Source organism: Rhincodon typus, chromosome 9, assembly GCF_021869965.1.
Source record: "Rhincodon typus isolate 14 chromosome 9, sRhiTyp1.1, whole genome shotgun sequence".
Taxonomy (NCBI): domain Eukaryota; kingdom Metazoa; phylum Chordata; class Chondrichthyes; order Orectolobiformes; family Rhincodontidae; genus Rhincodon; species Rhincodon typus.
The window spans coordinates 42,873,302-42,899,041 of NC_063340.1; the positions used below are offsets into that span (position 1 = coordinate 42,873,302).

The following is a 25,740-nucleotide window of genomic DNA, read 5'->3' on the forward strand; positions in this document are numbered from 1 at the left end:
ACGTGAGGACGAGGGGGATTCTGTTTTGGTTGTTATTGCGGGGAGGGGGTGTGAGGGATGAGTTGCAGGAAATGCGGGAGACACAGTCGAGGGCGTTCTCGACCACTGGGGGGGGGGACGTTGCGGTCCTTGAAAAACGAGGACATCTGACATGTACGGGAGTGGAATGCCTCATCCCGGGAGCAGATGCGGCGGAGGCGAAGGAATTGGGAATAGGGGATGGCATTTTTGCAGGAAGGTGGGTGGGAGGAGGTGTATTCTAGGTAGCTGTGGGAGTTGGTGGGCTTGAAATGGATATCGGTTTCTAGGTGGTTGCCGGAGATGGAGACAGAGAGGTCCAGATGAACTTAAGGTTGGGGTGGAAGGTGTTGGTGAAGTGGATGAACTGTTTGAGCTCCTCGTGGGAGCGCGAGGCAGCGCCGATACAGTCATCAATGTAATGGAGGAAGAGGTGGGGTTTAGGGCTAGTGTAGGTATGGAAGAAGGATTGTTCCATGTAACCTACAAAGAGGCAGGCATAGCTTGGGCCCATGAAGGTACCCATGGCCACCCCCTTTGTCTGTAGGAAGTGGGAGGAATTGAAAGAGAAGTTGTTGAGGGTGAGAACGAGTTCGGCGAAGCGGATGAGGGTGTCAGTGGAGGGGGACTGGTCGGGCCTGCGGGACAGGAAGAAGCGGAGGGCCTTTAGGCCATCTGTATGGGGAATGCAGGTGTATAGGGACTGTGAGTGAAGTGGAGAGTCACAATAATAGTGAGGCTGGTATGTGTCGGATAGCTTTTTGGGGAACTGGTGGTGGTGAGGGAAGGGGTAGAAGTGGAGGGAGTTGGAGGATGTGTGCGTGGATGTTGCGTGTGGCTTCTGCCCTTGGAGTTGCACTGACATATTGATGTCAGTGTCCAAGATAAAGATCTGGAGGAACAAGTGCCAGTTTGGAGTAGCTGGGTAACTGTTCTGACTGGAGTATTGGGAATTTTTGGGCATCTTCTTTCTACCTGATAGGTGGGAGAATGAGAATAGGTATTTTAATGAGGTGAGATTGAGTAATTATGAGCCTGTTAATGAGTGATAATTCATGTAAATAGACTTCTCACCATACTGGCGAGATTCTTGTCTCATCTTTCAATATTTAGTTGGAAGACAGGACATTTTGTTCCTGACATCAAGAAGATTGTCACTGGATATCTCATCAAGATTTCCTAACTTGCTTGCTGTACCCACATCATTTATTTCTGGGAAGATTCCACATGAGATTTTTTTTTTAAATATAAGAAAATGTATTATGGGATACTCATATTTCCACAAAATGAACAATGGAAAGTCAGCTGATTCCTTTTGTGGTTTCTGCACAGAGAGAGACTGTGTCAGATAATGTTTTTAAAATACTAGTGGCTTCCCCAGGTCCTACTCTTCAATACATTTCAGTGAAGAGTTTTAAAATGACAATAAATGTTCAACATACTGGCCCCGTGAAGATAGGATTTCAAATAAAGCATTCTGTGAGATGAACTTTGGTGAGATGTTGCTAGGATAACAAACGATACCCCATTTTTTTTGTGTATTGTCTCTGTTTCAACTGATGGTATGAACAATAAGAGTACCTTCATATGACTGCGGGATCAAAGTTCTCACATGCCTTCCTACACTCTTCAGTGGCGTGTGAAACTAAAGTCCTAGCCCACTTAGCTGGGTCAGCCTCAAATAACTGACCTTTGTCTAAATCTCCATAGACTCCCGTAAAATGTACCCACAAACAACCTGCAAACGCAGTCAGGTCTTCTTTTGCCTACACTTGTTAAGTCTGTCTATGGGGTGTCCTCTACTGTACCCAATTGCTGTTTGGATTGCCTCTTTCATATCAGCTAGAGTGCCTTCCCCTACATTTAGAGTCGCTGGGACTGCAGACTGTACTGACCGGCTCAAACACATTACAATGAGTTTTACCTCCTCTCTCTCATCTAGCCCATGCAAAACCTTTTATTGTCTGATCCTATTGAAGAATAAATATAGGTCTGCCGATGGCTCAAAATCTGGGATCTTTTTAGCGATTTCTGCTAATTGTGCTACTGTAAATGGGGTAGTGTATGTTACAGCTGGGGTAGTGTATGTTACAGCTGGGGTGTCGGCAGCATCCCCCATTCAGTTTTTCAGTGGTAATCGGGTTCATTACAGCATGGGATGTCTTTGGGAGCGCTGAAGGGGCTGATTCCTCTGGTAAGGGTGGTGGCATACCCAATGCTCTATGCACATGGCGTACTGCTGCGCGTCATCCCTGAGCTCATCCCAATCTACCTTCTGTTCTTTTTCCCTTATAGTATCCCCATATGCACATATTATTCTGTCGTGGATTGGGAGTTGGGATTTTAACTTCTCGATCTCCTGCAGCCACTTAATGTGGTCTGCGGCTGCCTGTTTCTTTTCCTTATTGGATTGGTGCATTACCCTTACTGCTGCTTGTAGATCTGCACTTTTTTACTTTTTAACTGGCTTACTGCCTCTTTAGCTGATACTGTGCACTGGTATGCCTTCTCACATTGGGTTTGGAATTGCCTCATGTGTAGTAGGTTGGCCTGATTTCTTTGGTCCTGCTCTGCTCTTTCTTTCTTTGCGTCTTCTAATTCTTTACGAACCTTTTTCAGTTCCCACTCAGTTCCTAACAATTGTCCCAGGCTGCATATTATTGATGTGGGTTTTTCAAGTTTGATAGCCCGTTTCCCGTGAATTTTCCTCCAGTTGTCCCAACGTTTTTGTCCTATGGATTCTGGTCCCGATTCATCATTAGAGCAAAATTTGTTTTGAAGGCACCGAGAGAGTACGTTAGGCTTGCACAATTTCCAGCCATCACCTTAAGGACTTTAAACAAGTAACCTGTTTCATGTTATGCAATATTGTCTGAAACACACCTCGTTAATTACGTACCACAATCCAATGATTCCCTGTTCGTCTGGCGCTATCCTGATTCTCTCCCTCACTCACAACAAGGGGAGGACCCCGATCATGACCAACCCAAGCGGCTGATAGACTGTGCCAAAGCTCCTGGACTGATGTTAGACAATGACGTTGACATGCCTTCCCTTGACATGACTGAGGACACATTCCTTAGACTTTGAAGCACGTCCGTTGGTTGAAACACATGCAATGTATTTGGTGCATTTTAAGTGGCCTGCCTGGCTACAAACCTAAAAGTCATCTAGATCACTCAAACATTATTTTCTTTTGAGCCTACATTTCTGTCTTTTTTTTAAATCAATTGCACCTGAAAGAGAGAACCAGCTACAGATAAATTCCAAAAGTGTGAAGTTTTGCAGCCGAAGGGTAATTGAATTAAACTCCAGAACATAATCCAGTTTGATATTATTGGAATTTGATATTCTACATGCAACTCATCATTGTCTCCCTTAATTAATGAGCCATATTCACTGATTTCTACTGTCATCACCCTGCATTTATTTTACTGAAAATCTTGCATCTGCACAGTTGATTACTAATTGTCACACTTTGATTCAACATTTTCTCTTACAAGTTCTTTTATTTGCTCAAAGAGGAAAGCATCTATATAGACATGTTGAAGGCAGTGAGTGGATAGCAACTGCAACTTCCACTATTCATGCATTTGCTTGGTTTCCAACTTAATATTTCAGTTCTGAGGAAGGGTCACCGGACACAAAACATTAACTCTGACTTTTTTCTCCACAGCTGCTGCCAGACATAAGAACATAAGAACTAGGAGCAGGAGTAGGCCATGCGGCCCCTCGAGCCTGCCCCACCATTCAATAAGATCATGGCTGATCTTTTTGAGACTCAGCTCCACTTACCCACCTGCACACCATATCCCTTAATTCCTTTACTGTTCAAAAGTTTATCTAGCCTTACCTTAAACACATTCAGCGAGGTCGCTTCAACCACTTCACTGGGCAGGGAATTCCACAGATTCACAACCCTTTGGGTGAAGAAGTTCCTCCTGACCTCAGTCCTACATCTGCTTCCCTTTATTTTTAGGCTATGCCCTCTAGTCCCAGTTTCACCTGCTAGTGGAAACAACCTCCCTGCCTCCACCTTATCTATTCTCTTCATAATCTTATATGTTTCTATAAGATCTCCCCTCATATTTTTTGTTTTTGAATTCTGATGAGTGTAATCCCAGCCTACTCAGTCTCTCCTCATAATCCAACCCTCTCAACTGTGGAATCAACCAAGTGAATCTCCTCTGCACCCCCTCCAGTGCTAGTATATCCCTTCTCAAGTAAGGACACCAAAACTGTGCACAGTACTCCAGGTGCGGCCTCACCAGGACCCTATACAGCTGCAGCATAGCGTCCTTGTTCTTAAACTCCATCCCTCTAGCAATGACATTTGCCTTTTTAATTACCTGCTGCACCTACAATCCTACTTTTAGCAATTTATCTACAAGGACACCCAAGTCCCTCTGCACGGCAGCGTGCTGCAATTTTTTACCATTTAAAACATAGTCCATTTTGCTGTTATTTCTACCAAAATGGATGAGCTCACACTTGTCAACATTGTACTTCATCTGCCAGACCTTTGCCCACTCACTTAGACTATCGATTATCCCTCTGTAAACTTTCAGTGTCTTCTGCACACTTTGCTCTACTACTCATCTTAGTGTCATCTGCAAATTTTGACACACCACACTTAGTCCCCAACTCCAAATCATCTGTGTAAATTGTAAACAATTGCGGTCCCAACACTGATCCCTGAGGCACACCACTAGCCACTGACCGCCAACCAGAAAAACACCCATTTACCCCTACTCTTTGCTTTCTACTAGTCAACCAATCCTCTATCCATGCCAATACATTACCTGTAATACCGCGCAACTTTATCTTATGTAGCAGCCTTTGGTGTGGCAACTTGTCAAATGCCTTCTGGAAATCCAGATACACCACATCCACAGGTTCCCCATTGTCCACCATGCAAGTAATGTCCTCAAAGAATTCTACCAAATTAGTTAAACATGACCTACCCTTCATGACCCCATGCTGGGTGTTCCCAATGGGACAATTTACATCCAGCTGTCTTGCTATTTCTTCCTTAATGATAAGTTCAAATATTTTCCCTACTACCGAAGTTAAGCTAACTGGCCTACAGTTACCTGCTTTTTGTCTACTTCCTTTTTTAAACAGTGGCGTCACATTGGCTGTTTTCCAATTTGCGGGAACCACCCCAAAGTCCAATGAATTTTGGTAAATAATTACTAGTGCATTTGCTATTCCCCCCATCACCTCTTTTAGTACCCTGGGATGCATTTCCTCAGGGCCAGGAGACTTGTCTACCTTTAGCCCCATTAGCTTTCCCTGCACTGCCTCAGTGATAATAGTTTCTAGGTCCTCACCTGCTATAACCTTCTTGCCATCAGTTTTCGGCATGTTATTTGTGTCTTCCACTGTGAAGGCCGACACAAAATAACTGTTTAATGTCTCGGCTATTTCCTCATTCCCAGTTATTAAATTGGCCTTCTCATCCTCTAAAGGACCAATGTTTACCTTCGCCACTCTTTTACAATTTACATATTTATAGAAACTTTTGCTGCCTGTTTTTATATTCTGAGCTAGTTTACTCTCATAATCTATCTTACTTTTCTTTATAACTTTTTTTGTGGCTTTCTGTTGGCCTTTAAAGATTTCCCAGTCTACTAGTTTCTCACTACTCTTTGCTTTTTTGTATGTTTTTTTTTAATCTGATGCTTTCCTTTATCTCCTTAGACATCCATGGCTGACTATTTCTTTTCCTACAGTTCTTCCTTATCACTGGAATATACTTCTGCTGAGCACTGTGAAAAATCATTTTGAAAGTCCTCCACTGTTCCTCAATTGACCCACCATAAAGTTTTAGCTCCCATTCTACCTTAGCTAACTCCTCCTCCATCCCATCATAGTCTCCTTTGTTTAAACACAGGACATAGGTACTGGATTTAACCTTCTCACGCTCCGTCTGTATTTTAAATTCAACCATACTGTGATCGCTCCTTCCGAGAGGATCCCTAACTGTGAGATCATTAATTATTCCTGTCTCATTACACAGGACTAGATCTAGGATAGTTTGCTCCCTCGTAGGTTCCATTACATATTGTTCAAGGAAATTATCGCGGATGCATTCTATGAACTCCTCCTCAAGGCTGCCATGACCGACCTGGTTTGACCAATCGATATGTAGATTAAAATCCCCCATGATAATTGCTGTACCATTTTTACGTGCATTAGCCATTTCTATGTTTATTGCCCACCCCACCATGATGTCACTATTTGGCCTACACCTATCAGTGACGACTTCTCCCTGCTATTCCTAATTTCCACCCAAATGGATTCAACGTTTTGTTCAGTAGAACCTATATCATCTCTCACTACCGCCCATCCACATAGACCTGCTGAGCTTTTCCAGCAACTTCTGTTTTTGTTCCTAATATTTTTGAATATGGTTCTGCAAGCTCATGATTAATATGATGTTTAAATTTTTTAACAATTTAGTTTAATCTTCAATTTAGATTTGTAGTCAAATAAGCAGTTCATATACTTCACCAAATTAAATACTTTTAAAAGAACAAAACAGCAGATTTCAATATTATGTAAAACTATACTATTTCCCATCTTTTTAAGCTGTATTTTCAGCCAATACAGAACAAAAGAGCAAAGAACAATATAGCACAAAAACAGGCACTTTGGCCCTCCAAGCTCATGATGACACAATTTGCCCTTCCATACTAAAAGTGTCTTCACTTACAGGACTCGTCCCTCAATTCATGTATTCTTCCAGGTGCTTCTTGAATGCTGTTATTGTGCTTGCTTCCACCATCACCTCTGGCAGAGCGTTTCAGGCATTCACTACCTTTTGTGTGAAAAATGTGCCTTGCGCATTCCTTTTAAACTTCCCTCCCCACACCTTGAATCAGTGTCCCCTAGTAATTGACCCCTCCATCCTAGGAAAAAGCCTCATACTCAATACCTGGTAAACATTTTCTGTACCCTCTCCAAAGCATCCACATCCTTATGGTAGTGTGGTGACCAGAACTGCATGCAATATTCCAAGTGTGGCCTAACTAAAGTTCTATAAAGTTGCAGCATAATTTGCCTATCCTTATACTGCATGCCCTTCTAATGAAGACAAGCATGCCATAGATCTTATTTACTGCCTTATCTACCTACGCGTCCACCTTCAGTGATCGGTGAACCTGCACACCCAGATCCCTGTGTTTATCAATACTCCTAAGCGTTCTGCTATTCACTGCATAATTTCCACCTGTACTTGACCTTCCAAAATGCATCATCTCACATTTGTCTGGATTGAACTCCTTCTGCCATGTTTCTGCCCATGACTCCGAGTGACTTGTATCCTGCTGTATCCTCTGACCATCCACAACTCCACCAATCTTTGTATCATCTGTAAACTTACTAATTAGACCAACCTTGATTTCCTCCAAATCATTTATGTAGACCACAAACGGTAGAGGTCCCATCACTGATCCCCGTGGAACACCATTAGCCACAACCCTCCATTCCACCACTGTTCTCTGTCTCCTATCATAGATCATAGAATCCCTACAGTGTGGAAACAAGCCCTTCGGCCCAACAAGTTCACACCGCCACATGCAGCATCCCACCTAATCTACCACACCTGAATACTATGGGCAATTTAGCATGATCAATCCACCTAACCTGCACATCTTTGTACTGTGGGAGGAAACTGGAGCACCCGGAGGACACCCATGCAGACACGGAGAATGTGCAAACTCCACACAGACAGTCGCCTGAGGATGGAATCAAACCTGGTGCCTGGCGCTATAAGGCAGCAGTGCTAACCACTGAGTCACCATGCCACTTTTATCCAGCGTTACAATCTTTTTAATGAGTTACAATGCCATACACTCATTATAAAAGAATAAGAATCCATAAAAAAATTTTCTTTTAATAATACGCACTTTGAATACTCAGCAAAGTTGTATTTGGCTCCTGCCCTGAAACACACTTCTTCAGTGGTGCACTTGCAGAGGTTAAAACTCAGTCTTTTACTGAATCGTGAGAAATTAAGTTCCAATGGAGATGCATTTTAGAAATATGGCGGCTAATCGGAGCAACTGAAGCATGTTCTTATTTTTGCAAATGGTACTTCAAATTCACAGCAGCATGTCTGTATGTGTCTTTTGAAGCTGAGAGTAATCACTTGGCTTTAATTGTTTCTCTTTCTCCCCACTATTGTGCAGTTTTTAAGGCATGTACAAAAGCTGAAATCAATGCCAGTGTACAGTTTAGGTGAATTAGCTGATTCCACACTGTACCATTAACAGATAAATTATACCAAAGTAACAATGTTAGGTTTCAGTCTTATCAAATCACAGTTTAAATTTAAAATCAAAATCAGTGCAATCTGTAATATCCACACATTGTTCAGAAAGGAAGTTGCAAACAAAAAATGCTGAACTGGTGCAGTCAGGACTGAGAATTTATGGGACAGTGACATGGAGAATATCTTGTTTGACAACAAGCAAGTCACCAGGAGCCAAATATCAGCAACTGTCCAAAAGCTCATCTTTTGTTGTGGTTTATTTGTTTTCTCAGAGGTATTCCTATAGGAAGTGTAGCAGCATTATTTCATAGAGTTCGCCAGACTCAAGGCAGCAAATACTGTGTCTTTCATTGGGATAAATCTGAAGCGGATGTGGTTTTTCCAGCTCTGATTAGTTGTGATACCAAGAAATTTGTGTGGAAAAAGTGCACATTTTCATCTAAAAACCCATGCAGAATCAGCAAACAGTTGGGCTCATTGGGTAGTTTATCAACATGTAGTGCCACTGAACCAGCTTCAAAACCCTGTTGAAATACTCTCTGGAACATCCATATAATGCTCAGTGTCATAGGCCATCCAAACTGTGACTGGGCACCAGCTATAGCATCCTTGAAGACTTTGGGTTTGTGAATCAAACCCATGAGGGACAAAAAAACCTCCATATGACCAGCCGTGGATGGCAACTTGATTTAGATTAATAAAACCATACTTCTCCGAGACCCACTGCAACCCTTCCACCTGATCTTCAATCTCTACCTGACCAATTTTGTTTTTGAGGGCACCTTCAAATAAAAGACCTCGCTGACAGGAGCCCCTGCCATCAATCACCATAACAGCATAACCAAGAGATGCCAGTGTATTCAGCCTCGGGTATTTTATTCCCTTGAACGAGTTGTTCACCAGCTGCACCTGTGGCTCTTCATAGACAAAGAGAATAGTGGGGTGCGTGCGGGCTGGCTGCAGGTTGTGAAGTTTATATAACATGCCGTACAGATTGGAACCAGATTTACTAGGGAAGCTGAAAATTTTAGGTGGCACTTAATCAAGACCACACCTGCGGCCAAAGAGGATACGAAGCTGTCTGTCAATTATGACTGAGCCAGTTCTGTATGCATCTTGCGAACTCACCCCTGATACCATGTGACCTCACCTTTTGCACCAGTCTGCCATGAGGAACCTTGTCAAAGGTTTTACTGAAGTCAATGTAGACATCAACCATTTTTACCTCATAAATCATCCTCCTCAAAAAATCTCAGTCGAGTTTGTGAGGCCCAGTCCCACTGTGCACAAAACTATGCTATCTATCGCTAATAAGTCCATTTGCTTCTATATCCATTCAGATCTTGTCCCTGAGAAACTTTTCCAATAAATTCCCTACTACCGACATGAGGCTCACAGGTCTGTAATTTCCTGGGTTAATAGGACAAAAGGACAGCATTGGCTTTTCTCCAGTCCTCTGGGACCTCACCTGCAGCCAAAGAAGATACAAAGATGTCTGTCAATGCTCCAGCAAATTGTTCTCTTGCCTCCCCCAGTATTCTGGGATAGATCCAATTAGGACCTGGGGAATTATCTATCGTAATACCCTTTAAGACGCACTACACCCTTTTTAATAGCAACTTAGCTTAGAAATTCGGCACTCCATTCCTTGAGATCATCCTCCACCAATTCCTTCTCTTTGTTAAATACTGACACAATGTATTCATTTAGGATCTCATCTACCTCTTCTGGCTTCACACATACATTCCCTCCTTTGTCCTTGAGTGGGCCAACCCTTTCCCTGGCTCCCTCTTGCTTTTTATATATGTATAAAAAGCCTTGGTATTCTCTTTAATATTGTTTGCTAATGACTTTTTATGACTTCTTTTGGCCTGTCTAATTCCTTGTTCATGTTCTTTCCAACATTTTTTATATACTTCAAGGGCTTTGTTAGTTCCCATCCTCCTAGACCTACATATGCTTCCTTTTTCTTTTTGACCAAGGTCATAACACCCCTGGTAATCCACGCTTCACGTAATTTGTCCTACCTGTCCTTCATTCTCGCAGGCATGTGCTGCTCCTGATCTCTTATCAACTGCCATTTGAAATAGTCTTCATTTGCAATATTTGAAATGTTTGTGGATTTATCCTCAAACAGCCACCTCCAATCAAAATTCTTCAGTTCCAGCCTAATATTTTTGTAGTTTGCCTTCCCTTTGTTTAACACCTTCACTTGAGGACTGCTGTTATCCCTATCCATGAATATCTTAAAACTCATGGTTTTCTGGTCACTACTCCCAAAATGCACCCCTAATTGAAACTTCACTCACCTGGCAAGGCTCGTTTCCCAAAACTAGGTCCAGTATAACCTCTTCTCTGGTTGGACTTTTACATACTGTTTCAGGAAACCATCCTGATTGCCCATTGTGTCCTTACAAATTCTACCCCATCCAAGCCCGTAGCACAGTGACTCCCAGTCAATATAAGGGAAGTTAAAATCACTCTGCACCACAACCCTACTGTTTTTACATCTTTTCAAAATCTGCCTGCAAATTGTCTCCTGCTGACTGTTGGGAGGCCTGTAGTATACCCTCAGCATTGTGATTTCACCTTTCCTATTCCTGAGGTCTACCCATATTGCCTTGCTGCATGTGTCCTCTGATGTATCCTCCCTCAGTACATCTGTGACATACTCCTGTACTAGTAATGCAACTCCCCCACCCCGTTTACATCCCCTTCTCTCATACTTGAAACATCCAAATCCTGGGATATTCATCTGCCAGTCCTGTTCGTCTTTCAGCCAAGTCTCTACTCGTACAGACACTTGAAATTGTCATTCTTAAATCTGTATGTTTTAAGCTAAATTTAACAAAGCCATAAAATATACCTCAGATTGAGGTGTCTAACCTTAACCTCTCTGGTGTCTCTGTTTCAAGTAGTTAGGGGCTGATGTAGAATAAAGGTTGCAGAATAAGAAATGATAATGGAAAAGGAGGAGGGAAGGAGAAATAAGTAGAATAGATGAGAAGCACAGCAGTAGCAGAAGACTGATGAAATGAGCAGGAGACTGGGGATGGATTGACAAATGAGAGGAGCTAGGACAAAAGCAGGAGGAGACAAGGAGGCATTTGCTCTTAGGGAGATAAGGGGAGGAAATGAAGAGATAATAAATTGGAGAAAGGAGGAGTGTGGGTTTGGAAGGAAAGGCAAGAGGAATGTATCTGGTAAGTAAGGTAAGAAACAGAAGCAAAAGGTTAATATTGAAGTGACTTAGTTCCCATCTATTTTTGAACAACTGATTAATTCTTCTTTCATTCCTGAGCCCAGCTCTTTTTCTCCAATCCCACTCCACCCACAAACGCCTTTTCTCTGCTCTTCTTGGCTGCCTCCTTGTCTCTGAGCTATGCTTTCTGTTCCTTACTGTCCTCTTCTCCCATTCTCGCAGATCCCTCCCTTTCTCCATTCACCTCCCTCCTTTCTGGCTTTCTTTCTCTTCCCTCTCTCCTTTTTCTGTTTTCAATTTCATGTTTCCATCCCATGTTTGTTTTATCCCTTTATTCTTCTCCATATCATCCCTTCCTGTCCCTGCTCCCTACCTGTTCTTCATATTTGGGGCGGCATGGAGGCTCAGTAGTTAGCACAGCTGCCTCACATCGCCAGGGACTAGGGTTCGATTCCAGTTTCATGTCTGTGCGGAGATTGCATATTCTTCCTGTGTCTGCGTGGGTTTCCTCCGAATGCTCCAGTTTCCTCCCACAGTCTACCTAAAATGCATATTTTTGGATTGGCCAAGCTAAATTGCCTGTAGTGCCCAGGGATGTGCACGCTAGGTGGGTTAGCCATGAGAAAAAAAGGGGGTTACATGGATTGGGTGGTGGACTGGGTCTGGGTGGGATGCCCTTCGGAGGGTTGGTATAGACTCGATGGGCTGAATGGCCTGTCTCTACACTGTAGGGATTCTGTGATTCATGTGGTTGAATTGGCAGTAGCAGCTTTCTGCAAGATTCTTCTGAACAAGCATTTAGTCAGATTGTAAATCTGTTAATATATGCCAAATTTTAACTCAACTGTAGAGTTGACATGGTTACGTTGATTGAGGGCATATAATTTTGGTGACTTTTTCTCACACTGGGAAATACAAGGATAGGTCTGGGTGGGAGGCTGTTCAGAGAGTCGGTGTGGACTCGATGGGCCAAATGGCCTGCTTCCACACTGTAGGGATTCGATTATTACTAGTATCTGACTAAGTAGTATATGATTTAGCATGTATAACGTGGCAAATCTACAGATTCTTGTAATCTCTATTATTAAATTGCCTATTTGTGCAAATGCTCCTTGTTGAAGGATTATATTTAACATTTTTAAAAGTTGGCTGAATTTATAAAGCTTCACTGTTTGGTTTTATTTAGTGTCCTTTATCATGTGTTTGCAGCGAGCTGATAGCCTATTGGTAATTTCACTGAACAGTTATTTCAGAATTCTGAAGAAGGGTCACTGGACTTAAATGTTAACTCTGTTTCTCTCTCTCCACAAATGTTACCATACCTACTGAGTTTCTCCAGCAATTTCTGCTCTTGTATAAGTAGTTCAGAAGCTGGATTTGGAAATTGTGGCTGAATTTTCCCTTTTGTTTTAGCAGTGTCGTTTTCAAAGAGATTCACAGAGATTAGTCTGCCATGCCTTTGACTTTTCACACAATCATCTGCTCATTAATTTTGCAGCTGTCCTCTTCAACGCTCAACTCGTGCAGTTATACAGCGGGATTGGCAGGGCTAGCTGTTGTTGGGACTTAGTGACGTTTACGTTGCTGGTACCATATTCAAACCACAGCTCTACAGTACTTCAGCCATTGGAAGTTAGGAACAGCCCTTTATACTGTGATGTTCGGCCATTATCACTAAGAACATGACCCAGAAGGCAAAGCTTGTAGCGTGCTTTTAGGACATGAGCCTCGCGGTAATGACGAACGGATGGTGGAGCAGAGCAGAATGTTTTGTTCTGCAGCCAAGCATTGCTGATCACACCACCAGACCTAGCCAACCTGTGCTCAGATAGCAGACCGAGTCATTTCTCAAACAAAACAAAGCATCCACCAGTAAAAGAGGAGGTCAGCAATCTTGTGCACTCCACATCTTTTGCCAACTACTTCACATTCAGTCTAATTTTGCCCACTTTACAATATTACCAAGGTTAATAGTCTACAACTCTCACTCAATCTCTCCTTTTGTCTCATTACAGAAGAAACTATCATAAACCAGGTTAAAAGGGCAAAAACAGGCTGAGAGTGAGTGGTTGGGTGGGTCGCCGACATCTAGCCTCTCACCCCCACGAGGAGAAAATCCTGGAGATGGCCAGGAAGATTGACACTGTTCAAGCTCCATGTCCAGCTAGATTAGTAAGCTTCACTGAGCTGTGCTGCACTGCTTTCCCCTTACCCACTGTCAACTGATTCTTAAGCTGCTAAAGCTTCTACCCCTATTGCACAACTAACAACCCCTTTTATATAGACACAATGGCATGCACAGACCCTCCGTCCCAAAGAGGGCAGCACCCGAGCTCATCAGCTCCACCTCCTCCTGAGGAAAAATCCACTGAACCCTCGGAGGATGCTCCGACAAGGCTTTCACCAACACCCCTCCACCAGCTTAGAGTATCCACCGATGTAAAGGTTTCTATTTAGATTAGACATTGGGGCACAATCTGGTGACTACATAACTGATGCATCTGCAAAACTAGATGAAAAAGAAACTCCCCATGTCACTTACATGCAGAGGACTGCCATGACTAGGCACTTGCCCCAACAGAAGATGATCCCAAGGTGTTGGCCATTAATAATTTGGTGCAAATGCACAGACAAGTATCGTAACATCAGGTAGGTTTATCAGAGATACTCAATAAACTGGATTGAAGTTTGGAGGAGTCCACTGCCATTATAAATATCTCCTTCTGCATAGGGCTGCAACAGCAAAGACAGCGTGAGCCCTTGCTACATCCATTTGCCCTGATACTAAATTGGGAATATCAGTACCAGAATCATTTTTCTGTGACTTAATTCCTGAGCTTCATCTTGGGTCCCAATACACTATGACATGGAGACCACCCAGAAAGAGGGCAATGTAATGCCTCTGCATGAATCTCAGAATTATTTTGCCAAATTCATTTGAGGGGCGGCACGGTGGTCAGTGGTTTGCACTGCTGCCGCATAGCGCCAGGGACCCAGGTTCAATTCCACCCTCAGATGACTGTCTGTGTGGAGTTTGCACATTCTCCCCGTGTCTGCGTGGGTTTCTTCCAGGTGCTCCGGTTTCCTTCCACAGTCTAAAAATGTGCAGGCTAGGTGGATTGGCCATGAAAAATTGCCCATAGTGTTGAGGGATGTGTTGATTAGGTGGGTTATAGCAGGATGGGTCTGAGTGGGATGCTCTGAGAGTTAGTGTGGTCTTGTTGGGCCGAAGGGCCTGTGTCCACACTGTAGGGATTCTGTGATGTACTGTTGTTTGGAAAAGAGGCTTGAGCAACACTTACAGGTTCTAAGTGTAGCTGTACTACCCCCTCATTGTATTTGGTAAGAGTCACAGTCACCCAAGAAATGCACAATTGATTGTAACACAACGTTTTTACAAACCTACAGTTCTGAGTTTAAAGGAAATAGCTCCAAGGCACTTTGCAGCAGTGATAACTGTACAATGTGTTTGTGAGTTGGCAAACACAAGTGACGCTTAAGTTTTCATGTGATTACGTCGACTTTACAGAGGTTATTAGAATTCAATTATTATAAACCGTGGAATGGCCCTGATTACTGAAGACCAAGGTGTAATATTTGTTGCTCGTCAACTGTGCATGAATTGCACTTTGATGGAAGGTGTGCAGTACCACTGAATCTGTGGATGCCTGAATTTCTCCTAGCAGGACTTCACATGGCAAACATGTTCACCCTGCCCTCGCAAAAGAAAAGAAAGCTTACTTCACCCATGATTTACATCTTGAGAATTATTTTTCCTTCTTTATTTTACATTTGTTGTTTGGTCAAAGCTGGCATGTTGTCCAATTTACACCATTAGAGAGAAAGTTATAGGCTCTACCCAATTGTCAGGTTTACCTCCCCACTCTTGTTCCACTTTGTTACTGTTCTCGTCAATCCCATCAGCTTTCAGGATCTCCAAGTTCCTGTCCAATCTTTTCACCTGACAGTAAACCTCCCCAGTTTTCCCCTTCAGCTCATGGTTTACCACATTTCCTTATCAACAATAGCAATTTACTGTCCTCCCATTGAAGACAGACAGAGTAGTGGTAACTTGTGAAACTCTCCCCTCTATGCCCTTATTTTGAATTTTCCCCTCCCATGTCATTATTACCTCGTGTCACAAAAAAAATGCAGGCCGTCCCAGGCTTGAGTTTCCCATTTGCCCAATAGACTACCCCTTAATGAAATTTCTGACCATCATTGCCCAAACCTCCTGGTATTTATCATGGCCCATACCCCAGGTGGACTTAAGAGTACAGCCCAGTCCCCAAACTGATGCTTCCACAGCAAGTACCTGTAATCTGTGGACTGGTTAGCTATGACCTGCAGGATTGCCTAATCCATGGACAACAAAGATAATGATCCTGGACCGCAGTAGAACCTAGTGACTGTATCCAAGTCGCTGCACTGTAAATCAAATTATCCCCTTCGTTAACTGTGGCAGTATCACCTGGCAGAAGCATGCAAGGTATACATATCCGTGAGCTCCAAAGTGAAGTCCTGAGTGGCTGAAGTGAAGTGATTTCTTTGAAATGCAGTTATGATGATTTAGGGATGCTTGTGGTTTGCCAATATCCAGTTGTGTGGATGAAAGGTAGACTGGGAATGTAGTGATTGTAACTAGATGTCTGCTAGGTGGACCTCATAGAATATGAGTTCCTTGATTCGGGCTGCTGATCAGGTCCAACCAGGGAGCCCTTGCTGACCGATAAGAACAGGAGTGTCGGACATCCTGTTCAGTCTGAGAGCTGGCTCTGAGGAAACGGGATCAGCATCAAGGACTTGCCACATACAAATAAAGGATGACTCGGTGGTGGGATACCCGCCTCTGTGGAGTAATTTCAATGGCCACTTTAGAAAACCATGCTCCTGAAGAAATTCGTATGCAAGTCATCTTTCAGTTTGGGTAAGTATTTCTGGCTTCGTGCCATTATTTGGGAGACTTGACTCATTTGATCTTGCTGCTAAAGACTGGGCCCAGTTTGTGGAAAGAATGAATTTTTCTTTCCGGGCAGATGAAAAGCAACAAGTAATTTTCCTGACAGTTTGTGAACAAGTAGCTGTTTTGGTTATCAGGAGGCTAACTTTCCATGAAGCACCAGATACTAACACTTTTTCAAGAGTGGATGGATTTAGTTAAGGAGTATTGTGACGCTAAGGCGCCTCTAATTCTGAGATGCTGTTGATTTTACTCAGCAATTCAAGAACTAGGGGAATCTGTATTGAGATTTTTGGCTAGGTTAAGACATCTGGCAGAGGCATGTGACTTTGGTTTAATCCTTAGATGCTGAGACACTGTTAAGTATGTGGAATTAATGATGTGACCATGCAAAAGTGCCTATTAGCTGAAGTCCAACTGGACTTCAAACAGGCATTATAACTCGCTTTATTATTGGAAAATGCAGCAAGTAGAACAAATAAGTTGCAAGGTATTCTGATAGAAGTGAATACCCTCACCAGTCTGACTGAGCTTGGGGCATACCACTTGAATGAAGGCAATTGCATAGCCTCACTAAGTGTATAGCCCGAACAGAGGTCGGCCCACAACAAAACCCCAAAACAAAGCCAAGCCTCGGCCAAACAGTTAAAATTTTCTTCAGGATTTGGGCTGGCAAACCATTGTTTTTGCTCCCGGTATGCAGACTCGTGACAGCAAAAGAGTCCAACTAGACCTCAGTTGAGTAAGTGAACTTATAGGCCAGTATCCAAGAGAGTGCACAACCTGGAAAATCCACCTACATCTGGTTTGGAACTGTTGAATTGCTTAGCAACATTCAAATTAGAACCAATCAAAATAAACATCTGGTTAAATGGTCACCCGGTTCTAGTGGAGGTCGATACTATCGTGGCCTTTTCGGTGATTGCAGCACCAGTCTTTAACAAAATTTGCTATGGACTCCAATCCTTAGGTTTACACAAGACCTCAGTTAGTCTAAGCACCTATACCAGGGAACCTTTACAGATTAAGAGTATGATATTGGTTCCGGGGTCTTATGAGAAGCAGTTGGTTTAGTTATCACTGATTATAGTAAAAGCTTTGGCCCCAAGCTTGATGGGGCAAAATTGGTTGAGAAAAATTCACCTAGATTGGCACAACATTTTTCGATTGGAAAATGGCTGCCTGAATGAAATCCTAATTAAATACGTGGATGTTTTTCAGGAAGGTCTAGCGACTATCAAAGGAGGCAGGGCCACCTTACATGGTGACCAGAAAGTAACTCCATGATTCCGCAGTGCCTGCCCAGTGCCATTTGCCTTATGGACAAAAGTAGAGGCAGAAATCAGAAGGCTGGAATGTGAACAAATCATCAAATCAGTCAGTTTGTGGAATGGGTAGCATCGGTCTGATTATGAAGCCCAATGAGTTGGTTGGCCTTTGTGGGGATTTTAAACAAACAGTAAACCACTTTTTGCAGCTGGATAAATACCCAGTCCCTCACATAGATGATTTATACACAAAGCTGGTGGGGGGGTGGTGCTGTCCTTCACAAAGCTGGACACAAGCCATGCATACCGACAGTTGCAGTTAGAACATAGAACATAGAACATTACAGCGCAGTACAGAACCTTCGGCCCTCGATGTTGCGCCGACCTCTGAAACCAATCTGAAGCCCATCTAACCTAAACTATTCCATTATCATCCATATGTTTATCCAATGACCATTTAAATGCCCTTAAAGTGGGCGAGTCTACTATTTTTGCAGGCAGGGCATTCCACGCCCTTACTACTCTCTGAGCAAAGAACCTACCTCAGACATCTGTCCTATATCTATCACCCCTCAATTTAAAGCTATGTCCCCTCGTGCTAGCCATCACCATCCGAGGAAAAAGGCTCCCACTGTCCACCCTATCTAATCCTCTGATCATCTTGTATGTCTCTATCAAGTCACCTCTTAACCTTCTTCTCTCTAACGAAAACAGCCTCAAAACCCTCAGCCTTTCCTCATAAGACCTTCCCTCCATACCAGGCAACATCCTGGTAAATCTCCTCTGCACCCTTTCCAATGCTTCCACATCTTTCCTATAATGCGGTGACCAGAACTGTACGCAATACTCCAAGTGCGGCCGCACCAGAGTTTTGTACAGCTGCAACATGACCTCATGGCTCCGAAACTCAATCCCTCTACCAATAAAACCTAACATACCGTACGCCTTCTTAACAACGCTATCAACCTGGGTGGCAACTTTCAGTGATCTATGCACATGGACACCGAGATCTTTCTGCTCATCCACACTACCAAGAATCTTACCATTAGCCCAGTACTCTGTATTCCTGTTACTCCTTCCAAAGTGAATCACCTCACACTTTTCCGCATTAAACTCCATTTGCCACCTCTCAGCCCAGCTCTGCAGCTTATCTATGTCCCTCTGTAACCTGCAACATCCTTCTGCGCTATCCACAACTCCAGCGACTTTGGTGTCATCTGCAAATTTACTAACCCATCCTTCTACGCCCTCATCCAGGTCATTTATAAAAATGACAAACAGCAGTGGCCCCAAAACAGATCCTTGAGGTACACCACTAGTAACTGAACTCCAGGATGAACATTTCCCATCAACCACCACCCTCTGTCTTCTTACAGCTGGCCAATTTCTGATCCAAACCGCTAAATCACCCTCAATCCCATGCCTCCGTATTTTCTGCAATAGCCTACCATGGGGAACCTTATCAAACGCTTTACTGAAATTCAAATACACCACATCACCCGCTTTACCCTCATCCACCTGTTTGGTCATTAGATGAGGATTCCCAGAAATATGCTACAATTAATATCTATAAGGGTTTGTACCAGTATACAAGGCTGCCATTTTGGGTATTGTTAGCCTTCACAATTTTTCAGCAGACGATGGAGAAAATTTTACAGGGTCTACCCCCAGGTGCCCATTTATCTAGATGACATGTTTACAACAGGGAAGACCAATAGCGAGCACTTAGAACTTGGACAGTCCTTAGACATTTCTCCCAGGCGGGTATTCACCTTAGAAGGGAAAAATGTGTGTTCCAAGCACTGCAAGTGACCTATTTGGGCTGCAGAGTCAACGAGACCGGTTTAAGATAAAATGAGGGTGATCAAAGATGCCCCAGCTGCTGGGTCTGTACCAGAGCTTAGGTCATTGCTTGGGCTGAAGAATTATTACAGAAAGCTCATACATATTCTGGCCTCCAAGCTGGAACTTTGCACCAACTCTTATAAAAGATCAGCCTTGGAAATGGGTGCATAGCCAAGCCATAGCTTTCAGGGAAGTGAAGCAACAGTTGTCATCCTCTAAGGTGTTGGCACATTATAATCTCTCACGAGATCTGGTATTGACATCTGTTGCCTCCTGTGTGGCCTAGGGGTAGTATTAGCTGCAGGCGGCCCAATGGAGAGGAACACGCAATAGCATATGCATCTAATGCAGAGCGTAAATACACCCAGATAGAGAAGGAAGGTTTGGCGGTCATATTTGGAGTCAGGAAGTTCCACCAATACCTTTTTATAAACGTAAATTGGTAATAATAATGGACCGTAAACCCCTGCTATGTCTACTTAAAGAGCACAAGGCAGTGCTGCCCATGGTTTCAGGCTGAATTCAGCGGAGGGCTCTAATACTAAATGCACTTAGTTATAAGTTGGAGAACCATCCAGGTGTCCAAGTAGCAAATGCGGATGCATTAAGCAGCCTCCTGCTGAAAGATACATCACCAGTAGTATTGCCACTGGAAGAGTCCATAATGGTTTTAAATTTTCTGTACACGCTTCCAGTCACGGCTGACAATATCAGACTTTAGACGCAGAAAGATCCAGTCCTGACAAAACTGAAACAGTTGGTGGTGAGGAGGGATACCAAAAGATCGTCACAACCAGAATTGAAACCTTTTTCGACCTGGAGAGACCAGATCATGGTAGAAAGAGTGATTGACCTGAGCAAAGGTTGCAGCCAGATACTGGCTGAACTGTACCAGGGTCATCCAAAGGTTTTCAAAATGAAGATGTTAGCGAGAAGTTATTTGGTGGCCAGGATTGGATACAGACATAGCTGCATTGGTGAGGCAGTTCCTAGAATGCCAACTAGAACAGAAATTACCATCAGCTCCCTCACATACGCGGGAATAACCAGGTAAACTGTGGACTCCATTACATGTCAACTATGCAGGTCATTCCATGGGCTCAATGTTCTTAGTCATTGTGGACACCCATTCAACATGGCTAAATATGCATAGAGTTCATCCGTCAAACTCAAGGACAGTGCTAGGAAAATTGCACGCATCTATTACATTACACAGACTCTTGGAAGTGTTGGTCACAGATGTCACGACCTTTGTCAAAAAGATAAAGGAAGCATACATAAAGTCTAGGAGGATGGAAACTGACAAAGCCCATTGAAGTATATAAGGAAAGTAGGAAAAAACTTAAACAATGAATTAGAAGGGCTAAAAGGGGTCATGAAAGTCAGTAGCAAACAGGATTAAGGAGAATCCCAGGGCTTTTTATACCTATATAAAAAGCAAGAGGGTTGCCAGGGAAAGGGTTGGCCCACTCAAGGACAATAGAGGGAATGTATGTGTGGAGCCAGAAGAGGTAGGTAAGGTCCTAAATGAATACTTTGATCAGTATTCACTAAAGAGGAGGAATTGGTGGGGGATGATCTCAGAGAAGGGTTTGTTGAATTTCTGAGCCAAGTTGTTATTAAAAAGGAAGAGGTGTTGTGCATCTTAAAATGTATTAAGATAGATAAGTCCCTGGGTCCTGATGGGATCTATCCCAGAATATTGAGGGGGGCAAGGGGACAAATTGCTAGAGCATTAACAGATATCTTTATATCCTCTTTGGCCACAGGTGAGGTCCCAGAGGACTGGAGAATAGCTAACATTGTCCTATTGTTTAAAAAAGGGTAACAGGGATAATCCAGGAAATTACAGGCCTGTGAATCTCACATCACTGGTAGGGCAATTATTGGAAAAGATCCTCAGGGACAAGATCTATAAGCATTTAGAAGCAAATGGACTGATTAGCGATAAACAGCATGGTTTTGTGCAGGGGAAGTCATGCCTCACTAACTTGATCGAGTTTTCTTGAGGACGTGACGAAGATGATCTATGAAGGAAAAGCAGTTGATGTTGTCTGCATGGACTTCAGTAAATCCTTTGACAAGGTCCGTCATGGCAGACTGGTGCAAAAGGTGAAGTCACATGGTATCGGGTGAGCTGGCAAGATTGATTCAGAGCTGACTTAGTCATAGAAGACAGAGGGTAGTGGTGGAAATTTGCTTTTCGGAATAGTGGGCAATGACTAGTGGTATTCCACAAGGATCAGTGCTGGGACCTCTGCTGTTCATGATCTGCATAAATTATCTTGAGGAAAACGTAGCTGGTCTAATTATTAAGTTTGCGGATGATACAAAGATTGGTGTAGTCGCAGATTTTGAGGAGGATTGACAAAGGATACAGCAGGATATAGATCACTTGGAGGCATGGGCAGAAGGAGTTTAATGCAGACAGATATGAGGTGATACATTTTGGAAGGTCAAATACAGGTGGAAATTATATAGTGAATGGTAGAACCCTTAGGAGTATTGATATGCAGATAGATCTGGGTGTGCAAGTTCACTGATCACTGAAGGTGGCAGCGCAGATAGATAAGGCAGTAAGTAAGATCTATGGCATGCTTATCTTTATTGGAAGGGTCATTGAGTATAAGGATAGGCAAATTATGCTGCAGCTTTATAGAACTTTAGTTAGGCCACACTTGGAATATTGCATACCGTTCTGGCCACTACACTACCACAAGGATGTGGATGCTTTGGAGAGGGTACAGAAAATGTTTATCAGGATGTTGTCTGGTATGGGGGATTTCAGCTATGAAGACAGGTTAGATAGGCTAGGCTTGTTTTCACTGGAATGCAGGAGATTAAGGGGCGACCTAATAGAAGTTTATAAGATTGTGAATGGCATGGATAGAGTGGAAAGTTTGAGGTTTTTTTCCCAGGGTGGAAGGGTCAATTACTAGGTTAAAAGTATGAGGGGGAATGTTTAAAAGAGATGTGCAAGACAAGTTTTCCACACAAAGGGTGCTGAGTGCCTGGAACGCGCTGCCAGAGGAGGTGTTGGAAGTAAACACAATAACAGCTTTCAAGAAGCACCTGGAAGAATATATGAGTAGGAGAGGAATATAAGGATACGGATCTTCTAAGTGAAAACAGTTTTAATATGGAAGGCCAAAATGTGTTGGCGCAGAGTTAGAGGGCCAAAGGGCCTGTTTCAGTGCTATGTTGTTCTTTGTTCTTTATAACGGACTGTCATTGACCAGCACGGAATTTGAGTATTTCCTGAAGTCCAATGGCTCTCGTCATATAAGGACAGCTCCATACCATCTATCCATCCAGTAGTCTGGCAGAAAAAGCAGTCCAAACTTTGAAGGCAGGCTTAAAGAAACCGCATACAGCTTCACTAGACACCCAACAGTCCCGGTTCCTAATTGATTATAGGACCACCCCTCATACACCTCTACAGGGATATCTCCAGCAGGGTTGTTAATGGGGAGAAGAATCCGCACCAGGTTAAGTCTGATCTTCTTGGACCTAGGCAGGGAGGGTGAAACGACATCAGGAACGCCAATGCCAGACAATAGACTTCGCTAAGCGTGAGAGACCGTTTACTTCAGGGGACGATGTTTGTTGTAGGAACCATGGGAGTGGCTGTGCATGGAATGGAGGCATGGTTGACGTGAGGTCAGGTCCAGTGAAGTATAAAGTTCAGTTGGTGTGACAGTCCTGAACAAGCGCGTGGACCATATGAAAGCTGCAAACTTGCAAATGGTGCAGGAGCAAAACTTTCCTGGATCCTTGACAGCCTTTCTGACTGTTCCCTCTCTGTCAAGCTTTGAAGATACCTCAGAATCTAAGGTGGATATGCGGATGTCGCCTCCTCGACACCTTTGCTGCCTGAAGAAAGCAACAAATTTCTTCCGAGATACTCCAGACACAAGAGGTGAGCCACTGTGCATTACGCACCACCTGTAGCAGAGGCAAAGTCAGAGGAACCTGACCCATGTTAAAGTGCCCCAGCAGGAGCTACAAAACAAAAGGCCAATGTCCTTGGATTCAGAGGGGGAGGGATGTAGTGATTGTAACAAGGTCAGCCAGGTGGACCTCATAGAATATGAGTTCCCTGATTGAATCAGATTATCAGCTTCATTCAGGAAGCCCTGGCTGACAGACAAGAACAGAAGTGTCAGAGGTCCTGTTAATTCTGAGACCTGGCTCTGAAGGAACTGCAGCAGTGTCAAGAACTCTCCATGTGTAAGTAAGGAGTGATTGGGTGATGTGTACCGGCCTCTTAGAGTTATTTCAGGGACATTATCCATGAAGCATGCGGGGAAATTATGTGACGACGAAGCTGGCTGAAGGCACAGAGAAGCAAACAACAAGCTGTTACACCAGGTAGCTGCTCTGACTTTCATGTTAGAAATTGATGCCATCCGTTTTCTCAGGGAAGAAAGGCAAGATGGAGAACTGCATAGAGTGAGGTGAAATTAGCCATTAATGGAATGCAAATGCGTGGAAAATAGTTGCCATTCATCAGTGGGATTCAGAAGTTGCCACTTAAAGAGGAAGGGAAAAATATCAGAAAATGTTTTATTGATTTTATTCATTCTCACTGTACATCCCCAACTTTCTCACCCTACCCATGCCATTATATAATACTAATTGTATATAATATCTTAACAAACTATTTATTTCAAGATCAATTAGGGAGGAGCTACAAATACTGAGCTTGTCAATGACAGTCTCATCCTTTTATTATACACTGGATTGAGTTTGATGGCTGTGCCAGCATTTATTGCCCATCCTTAGTTGGCATTGAAAAGGTGGGGGTGAGCTACCTTCCTGAGCTGCTGCAGTCTATTTCGCGTATGTACACCCACATCACTCAGGGAGAGTGTTCCAGGATTTTGTCACAGGATTTTGACGCTGATGGAATAGCAGTATATTTCCAAATCAGGGTGATGAGTGGCTTAGCGGGGAGTTTGCAGGTGGTGACGTTCCCACTGCCTGATGTCTGCTGCCCTTGTCTTTTTAAATTATGATGGTCGTGGATTTGAAGGGGTTGTCTTAGGAGCTTTATGACTTAGAAGTGCATCTTCACAACGGTACTCGCTGCTGCTATGTGTCGGTGATGGAGGAATGATAGTTTGTGGATGTGGTGGCAGTCAAAAGTCTGGTGCTTTGTGCTGAATGGTGTCAAGTTTCTTGAATGGTGTTGGAGCTGCATTTATCCAGGCAAGTGGAGAGTATTGTATCACACTCCTCACTTGTGCCTTGTAGATGGTGCACAGGCTTTGGGGAGTCAGGAGATTGCCTTTGATCTTGTAGCCATAGTGTTAACATGGCTATCTGGTTCAGTTTCTAGTCAACGTAAACCCCACGATGTTGATAATGGGGAACTCGGGGATAGTAATGCCATTGAATGTCAAGGGGCAATGGTTAGATTGACCATCTCCAACAAGAGACAATGCCTGACACTTGTCAGCCCATACCTAGTTATTGTCCAGGTCTAGTTGTATTTGAATGTGGAGTGCTGCAATATCTGAGGAGTTATGAACATTGCATACCCATCATTGAACATCTCCATTTCTGACCTTGTGAAGGAAGGGAGGTCATTAATGGAGCAGCTGAAGATTGTTGGTCTGAGGATATTATCCTGAGGAACTCCTGATATCATCATCATTTGTGCAAGGTATGATTCCAACCAGGAGAGTTTTCTCCTTGATTCACATTGACGCTATCCTTGCTAGGGCCCTTGGATGCCACACTTGGTTAAATCGGCCTTGATGTCAAGAGCAGTCGCTCTCGCTTTCCTTCGGGAGTTCAGCTCTTTTGTCTGTTTGAATTAATACTCTAATGAAGCCACAAGCTGAGTGACCCTGGTAGAATCCAAACTGACCATCAGTGAGCAATTTATTGCTAAGCAAGTGAAGACTCCTATGATCATGGAAGGAAGAGCTTCTTTCACAGAGATATTAATGATGTTCTATGGTAACAAGAACTCAAGTTTATTTTTCTGTCTATGAAATTCACCTTAAAGGTTTCTCTGTTCTCATCATTAAAAACAAGCACTCGTTTTGGATTGATACCCAAATTTTGTAATCATTTACAAAGTTAGTTGGAGAATTCAACTTTGAAGTCTCTTGCAATTCCTCTTTGATACTTGGAAGCTATGTATTATAGTCTAAATATA

At 43.3% G+C, this 25,740-nt stretch overlaps 1 protein-coding gene across 7 annotated transcripts in view; it reads left to right on the forward strand.

Moving 5' to 3' along the window:
• ccdc88ab (coiled-coil domain containing 88Ab) overlaps positions 1-25,740 on the forward strand; it is a 342,694-nt gene that overhangs the window by 231,624 nt on the left and 85,330 nt on the right. The window lies entirely within an intron of this gene.